At 35.7% G+C, this 8,670-nt stretch overlaps 1 long non-coding RNA gene across 1 annotated transcript; it reads left to right on the forward strand.

Annotated features, from left to right (window-relative positions):
• Positions 1–384: 384 nt before the first annotated feature.
• On the forward strand, positions 385–1,298 carry LOC143179352 (uncharacterized). The gene is made up of 2 exons (XR_013001955.1): positions 385–682; positions 1,153–1,298. It is a non-coding gene; the product is annotated as an uncharacterized LOC143179352 (long non-coding RNA).
• Positions 1,299–8,670: the final 7,372 nt, after the last annotated feature.

Genomic DNA, 8,670 nt, shown 5'->3' on the forward strand with positions numbered 1-8,670 from the left:
GTGTTTGAAAGTGGAGCTATAATGAGCTTTTCCCTCGTCCGCGAAAACCATTGTCGGTTAGCATGCGTGACCTACCGAAAGTGTCCTCGGTAGAAGATGCCGTTGCGCTCATAACAGACACGGCAAAAACGACGTGTGACTCTTTTCGGTTATTACAGTTGAAGTCAATCGGGCAAACTACCTGTATCAGCTGTTCGAATATCACGTCCGACGTCGAGTGGAGACGTCACAACCTGAGAGAAAAAGAGAGAGAGAGAGAAACCATCTAATAGAGCAAAGACAGATATTAGAAGACAACGAGCGCCGCATAGCGGCTAATTAGTGTTTCCCGCTTACGCGAGACACTTGACGATCTTTCGGCAGTCAGTCTGCGAACATCCGCTATCGAGCACACCTTAGCAAGCGCTCTTTGGTTACCAAAACGCTCGATGCTTCATAGCCGATTACAGACACTGCCTTATTTATCTCTAGCGGTCTGTTTATTTCGTTCTAGGTGAACACCACGTATTGCACGTACTCCAAACGAAGCACATTACACTATAAAGAGACGGGTTTTTTCATGGCAAGCCCGAAAGAGCAAGCGGAATCAATAAGTTACTTTGATTCCTGGTGGTTGCTATTCGGCGTGGGAACATCAGGAACCATTCCTTGGCTGACCACCGGTTGGCGGCGCACTCGCAAGGTACACTTACCGTGAGGCAGGTTTTACTCTTTCGACGTACCGCTCTATTCCTGCGTCTACACAAAACCCTCGTATGACGAATAAATGCATACGTGTGGGGTGGACGCTGTGTTTTAGGGCATAAGCGAGATAAGCCGCTGTTATCAGTCACCGGGACTAGCTCAGCTAGTAAACGTGGTCCTCTCGGCTCACGAAGCACAGTTTTCACTGCACTTCGTTCAAGGCAATCCGCCAAACAGGGCATAGAGTGCAAAGAAGAAGCCATCTTCTCTCTATACGCTCGCAAGCCGACAGATTTTTCATTGCGAAGAAACTGTCGATAATACAGTCCGCTGATCTACCTTGCGCTATACAGCATGATATCGCATCCCCCTCCCAAAAGGCACAACTGCTAGTTGCCTGGAGACGGGTCAGACGAATCTAGTATTTACTTGTACTTAGACGGCGCGGTTTCGCTGATTTTGTTTTAGGTGTCAGAGACGATAGGACAGCCGCCGGACCATCCGACTAGGAGGCCAAGGTCAACCTGAACAGGAGGCCAAGGACCATGGCCCTAGCCCCCTTCAGCCCCCTAGACAAACGTTGATTCAATAAACGTCTGTCCTTGTCAGGACAAACAAAAATAATTAAAGGCGTACAATTTCTTTTGGTTAAACCACCTTCTCACCTAATCTGGACTGACGTTAGATTCAATTAAAATTAAGCGATCCTAACATCGAGGTACGATAGAATGGCCTGTACACGGTAGAGATGTCGCACTGTTGATTTTTAAGGGATGGCGGTAAACAATTGCTACACCGTCACTCGCATATATTCAATACTGCTTATTTAGTTGTCAGTTGAGCGAGAGCGAGCTTTCTTTATGATTTTTAATGATTTTGTTATTTTTCGGGGAAGTCCATTGTATTTCCTCTAATATTTCATGTTTATTTCATGTTTATTGGTACTATCATATGTAATAGTTAAAAATTTATAGTTTTTTACACTCTAGCTTTTGTAATATGTTAGCAGCATTTTATGGAATGGTTTTTTGTAGGAATAGATTAGCTTTTACAAAGCACATGGTAATAGGATAGTGTGACATTCTCCCGAACATTTGGAATAGATGTACTTTTAATCGGAATAGGTGCAATAGTTTTAATGGAAGCTAAGCCGTCTTGAAATTAGTTTCATGAAATTAGACCCTCTCTTGTCTAATTTTACAATATGTAGAATTGCAAAATTCTCCAGAAAATATTATTTTACAAAAAGGAAAATATTGAAATAATAGCTTTGAGTGAACCATTATTTAACATATATTTTATATTTAAATGTTCTTCTATATTAATAAACATATGTATAATAAGTGACATTCACTATAAACGCAACAAAAAATGAAAAATTTTTCGAAATACGGCATCATTCTCGAAAATGCGGTGTCTGTCCCAAAAAAATACAATTTGTAATTTCATTTGTTTAAAAGTGATATCTACTAAAACTTTAACTTACTTCAATTGAAATAGTAATGCAAGGTTTTTTACTAACTAGGTAATCTATAGGTAATCTACCTATCCTTAGAAAAATTCTCTTTTACCAACTTTAGGGACAGTGTCAAATTTCTATAACGATCTATCGTATTTACTCTATGGAATTAGAGTCTATATGACACCGCACGCACTAAACGTTCACAATGTTTGTCTTATACTACAAATAACGCTTATAAGTCCTGTCTAAATTTCTCCCATATTCGCGAGTTTCCTTCCCACGTCTGGTATCACTTTTTCGCTGGACCAGGCAATGGGTAGCAAAACTGAGTAGTTGTGAATGCAACAAATTAACTGTTGTCTCTTTTACTATGTCGCATCATTTTTTGTGTCCTCACCTTGATCATTTCCCCTAAACTTACAGCGTCCACTATAGGCATAGATACTGTCTCCGATATTCTGGGCACTCTACTACCCTTTCCATGAATTACCGAGACAGGTCCTCAAAAGAAGAAGTATTTGTTGTATCATCACCCTTCAACACGCCTATTTATATAAACAAATACAAGTCATAACAAATAGAAACAATTCAAGTGTTAAATGTCCAAAAAAACAAAGGTGCAGAATGTCACTCCCAATGATTTCACGACGCACAGAATAGGAAAATTCGTTGTCATGTATATCGCAGACTTATATACGATGTTTATGTATACCGTTTCTGATGTCATCAAGATTTGCTAAAAACACTGGGGAATTGCATAGGCAAACGTTCTATTCCCAGATTTTAGGGTAAGTAAAGCTTGTAATCTGTCAAACATTCTTCCAGTAACAAATTGTCCCAAACAACCGATAGTTGGAAGATTCTACATGGTTACCAGCCATCGTCTGCTGCTGGGACTGGTTATAGTTTCCAGTACTACCTTTTTTCGTCTGGCGCAATTTAACACCCAGTCATAAATGGTACAAAAGCAAAATAGTATCGATCTAATTGCCTTCACTGATCCTAAAAAATATGTCATTGCTAACTGTTAGTAATAGAATGACCAGGCGTGAATTTGTCAAAAAGGACATAAAAAGCGATTATACTTCCTGGAAAAATGCAATTTTTATAGTCGAATTGAAAATTAATACCTCGAATTCGAATGGAAAAGAATTTGTGTGAAGAAAGTTATATATAAACAAATATATTTCTAACAAATTATCGGCAGTGTATTCTAAGTGGTATTATATACGAAAAAATAACTCTATGCGTGAAAAGTGGCTAAGAACTATTATACGTTTCACAAAGCGTTTCGTAATCTTGCGATATCCTGTTTGGTTCAGTTGTTATCGAATGTAAATAAGCTCTCTCTCGTTGATGACTTTCATGTTGTCGATGAAGCCAAAGATTTACTCACCTGAAATAAGTAGTTTAAAGCCTTAGGGCTTATCTCTGATGTGTCGATTTCTATAGGCTTATAGTTCCTTCGATTTTTGCAGGCACATATATGTATAAGTCAGATTCTTAATGGAACACATATTTCATAAGAATGAAATCCATCCGAAATTTGAAATATGGGTTGCAAGTAATTACGGAATTGGTATTAATATTATCTTAAAGATATAAGTCTTTTAAATGTTATAATATTATTTATAGATTAAATGAATAAGTAATCATGCATACCATAACATAATATTATAAATGTTATAATATTATATTGTTATAATATTATATTATATTATAAATGTTATAATATTATGTAGGATATTGCAGGATATTTATTTCAATAATTTAATATCTAAATATCTAAAAAACAATTGGTTTCATGGGGGAAATAAAATTATTCTATTTCGTTTTTATTTGTTTCCAGGTTGTTTGAACTTGAACTCTACACAAATATGTAGTTTTGTAAAATGCTTATATAAATGGAAAATATCATTCAAAGACATCAAGATATAATCACCATATTTAAAGTACCCTTCTGCGGGCAATAATTTTCTAAATATCAAAGGAACGTATAATCAAACAAAATTTTACAACACTCATGTTTTAATTGTTATTTCTAATAATGTACATCTTTCTGAGCAGTTTGGTAAAAGTTTATGTAATTCTAACTAGTACTAGAAGCACGACAATATTGATTTAAAAAATTACATAGTATTATTGCAATAAGTAATCATTTATGAATTCCTGCTCTATAAAAGAGTTATTAATTAATAATAAAGAAAATATATACAAAACATGATTATGAAGATAGTTACATATTAGCAAATATCACATTTGAATATCTAATTAATAAGGATATTCCCATATACCACAGGGACGACTTAAAAACTTTTTAAAGATATTCAGTGAACTCCTAAAAATATCCAAAAGACGTCTTTGAAATATCCGAAGTTACAAATCTGTATAACTTTACAACGTCTTAAAAGATATTCATAAGATGTCCAAATTATGTCTATAAGATACTTAAACAAAAAAGTAAATGTTTTGAAGACGTCCATGTAGTATGTCTTTAAGAAGTCTTATAGATGTAAATTTTGGAAATCTTTAAGACATACATACGCTGTTGGATATTTTTAAGACATCCAAATTATATTGTTAGACCTTCAGGCATAGAATGGACATAAAATAGATGTCTTCAAGAAGTTGTGTACTATCTGAATTATTGCTACTTCCTGACAAAATAGACTTCTTACAAAATTACATTTTTCATCCATTTTACTTATTTTTTAAGGATCTAGAAAAAAAGTTCTGATTTCAAATTTCTTGAAATTCTGAATATTATTAAAACTTTTTGAACAATATATTAAGCATCATGAAACATTCCTTTTGTTCATTTAATACTATTCGTAGAGTACTCACAATCAGTCAAAATTTGAGTGAAAGCTCTTCAGTGGTCTGGTATAAAATAGGTCATAAAGTTCAGTAACTTTCTATATCTGGACCCGAGAGCCAGAGCATGTTATAACAACTTCTTTTTAAACGCGAGATTTCATGTCTTTTCCGCTTCAAATTTTTAACTTTACCGATAGTAAAAATTATTATATTCTGAGTCGTTTAATTTTGAATACAGCAGTTCAAACATGAGTTTAAGTCTATACCTTGTTTTGACCTAAACAGTGTAAAGGATTATTTTCTATACCAGTATTTTTTAAATCCTGTAGTGTTTCTTGCAGTATGAAGTCCCGTAAAACTTCATACACAGGAGAAGGTTGGATAAAACGAGATAGCCAGATAAAATAAAGTATGTACTCATTGTTATAGCTTTTGTAGGTGTTACTATCTTATTGTCACCGATGACTGGTATAGCAACTCAAATGCTCATATAATTTTGATTACGCAGCTCTATATTTTGGATAACTATGCAACAAATAACAAAAACATATTTAATCATTGTTTAAACATCATAAAAACAGTGGAATAGGTGCAGATTCCAATATTACACTAATAATGGAGAGTTCTCTAATTAAAGCGTTATAAGGGTGCGTGTACTATTGAAAATAAAACTATCGTGAGTTGTTCCAGAGAATACTCGCAGATGGTGAATCCATCTCGGACAGTAACTCTGACTTTCAGTTACTCTTGTTAGGTTCGTTATAGGAGATCTAACGTCGATCCGAATTGAGTAAGAATGTGGGTTAAACCAAAAGAAATTGTACACTTATAATTCTCTTTGTCTGTCTTTAAAAGGACAGATGTTTATTTAAATTAAATTTTGTCCAGGGAGCTGAAGGACTGGAGTGCTGGCCTTTGACCTCTTAGTTGGATGGTCCGGCGTGCTGTTCTAACGTCTATGACGCCTAGAACAAAAATCGGCAGATTCGCATCGTCTAATTGTAAGTACGGATAACTCACACTATTGTCGTTTGACCTGACTCGAGGCTACGAGTAATCGTGCCTTTTAGGATGGGGACGCAACACCTCGCTGTGTAGTGCAAGGTAGATTAGTGGACTGTATTATCGACAGTTCTTTTCAGTGAAATCTGTCGCCTGGCGAGCTTATAGAGAGGAAGTGGCCTCTTCTCTACACTCAATGCGCAGTGAAAACTGTTCTTCGCAAGCAGGGAGAATCACGGTTACTAGCTGTGCTAGTCTCAGTGGTGATAACGGCAGCATACATCGCTTATGCCCTATAACACAGCATCCATCCCATACGTGTGCATCTATTCGTCACACGAGCGTTTTTATTGGACGTGAGAGTAGAGTCCGCACTACGAAGGAGCATAAACCTGCCTCACGTCAATTGTACCTGGCGAGTGCACCGCTAATTAGTTAGTATTCAAGGAGTGACCTCTGGTGCTCTAAAGCCGAATAGCAACCACCAGGAATCAAAGTAACTTTTTGATTTCTATCGGTTTTTCAGGCTTTTGCCACGAAAATGTCTCTACCTGTCTGGTGCACGTGCAATACGTGTGATTCACCCAGAACGAATAGCTCAGATTGCTAGAAATAGAGATAGCAACGTTAGGAATCGTCTCAGAGTCCTTAAGCGATTTCGTGACCAAAGAGCGCTCACTAAAGTGTACACTGGAGCGTATTTCGCTAATTGACTGTCGAAAGACTGGCAAGTGTTTCCGCGTAAGCGCGGAGTGCTAATTAGCCGCTATGCAGCGCTCGCTGTGTTCTAATATCTCTATCTGTATTCTCTTACATGTTTTCTCTCCCTCTCAGACTTTGATGTTCCCACTCGACGTTGAACTTGAAATTCGAACATCTGAGACAGTTCGTTCACCAGAACGATTTTAACTGCAATAACCGAAAAGAGTCATACGTCGTTTTTGTTATGTCTGTTATGAGCGCAACGAAATCTCCTACTGAGGACATTTTCGGTAGGTCACGTATGGTAACCGACAACGGTTTTCGCAGACGAGACAAAGGCTCGATATAGCTCCACTTTTAAACACTCTCATAAAGGATACACTATTTGAGAATACTTTCGAAAGTAACTCGTCATAGTTTTACTCCCAAATGGACACGTATGTACCAAGACTAGCTTCGGATGAATGATTTTTGCCACACATTTCCTAATTGAAAGTAATAAGAGCAATTTTCAATTTTTAATTGGGAAGATAAGGAAAGAAATATGAGCGCAATATAAAAAACCGGTTTCTTGAAGTTGGCCTAGTGTTACTAAATATCTATATGTATAGTGAAATGATCAAATATTTCATAAAGTTTAGGGTTTTATCTGACACCTAGATTATTATTCATACAAGGAATTTTTAATTAGTTTCGAATAAAGATAATAAAACAGTGAAACTGGCAAAATTGCTATACACGGAGTCCCAGAGTACATTGTGTCAAAGTCGGCATACTTTAACGAATAAGTTTTTCAATTTAGACTAAGCAAATTCAGGGAGTATCTATCAAACTGAAAGGATTCTTACTTCTAGTAGTAAATTTGCACACAAGACAAGTAATATCAAGATTGACTGTACACAATACATAGGTACAACAAAAAATTATAGTTCTAAAAAAGGGGTATATGTAATAAAAAATGAATAATTTATGTTTAGATTTATATTTCATCAAAGAAGATAATACAAATATTCTAGTTAATGACGTAACAAACTAATAAGTAATCAATTACTACAAGTTGAATTTCTGCTTTCTTCAGACATGCAATTGTCGCGAAATGGTTTTTTCTAATGCTTCCGTAACATTCAAGCAATTAGTCTATCATGCTGTACAAGTGTGAAACTGATTAAATATTAATTTTAATAATAAATCGATTGACTGTAAAGGCTTAGTAACGTGGTTTCGAAAATCGCTCGACTCTTCCACATGCAATTTTTTTCGAAAAGGTTGCCTTAAACAATAAGTCTCTAGAACGCTCATGGACACACTGATTCAACTATCGGGAAGAATCACAAGCACATGAAACAATAACATCAGAAATACTGAAAGATGTGGAACAGTAATTTTAAAGAAGGATGGAATGATCTGCACTTTTTAGTAAAAAACACGTTGAAGGAAACGCGTGATAAAAAGTGGAATAGACTTCAATAGCAAAATTGATTCCTTTTAGAACCACGATGATGTGCGATTGAACAACCTCCCATGTGTAATGTGTTACCATAAAAATCCGAAAATCGGTAAGTTCTAGGTTTCACCGGTAAATCCTAACATTTATTAGAAGGAGGCAGTAAAAGTCTAAAAGAAGCTTGTAAACGCTTCCATTTCCAGCTTTTATTAAATCATTTCGATGAATCCAGAATTTATTAAGTTTCGGACTTGTAGAATATATACTATAAAGTTTAGAAATTAAAATTGTGTCAGTGTCCGAATATTGATGCGAATCACTTTAGGTAGTCTAGACAAACATACATTCTAAAAGCTGATGATACAATTAATAGGGTTGCGTGCGTCATACATACTTTAACATGATATTCGATCAGCAGAAAGGCGTACTCTTCGTTAACGTTTCACATAAAACCCAGAAAGAGGAAATATTTATTTCTATTTTGTAGCAAATCATCATGAATGTGAGACGAAATGAATTGACTTCAGCCGAACAAATGGCATCAATGTACTTTTATTCA

The sequence above is a fragment of the Calliopsis andreniformis genome, chromosome 5, assembly GCF_051401765.1.
Source record: "Calliopsis andreniformis isolate RMS-2024a chromosome 5, iyCalAndr_principal, whole genome shotgun sequence".
NCBI lineage: Eukaryota > Metazoa > Arthropoda > Insecta > Hymenoptera > Andrenidae > Calliopsis > Calliopsis andreniformis.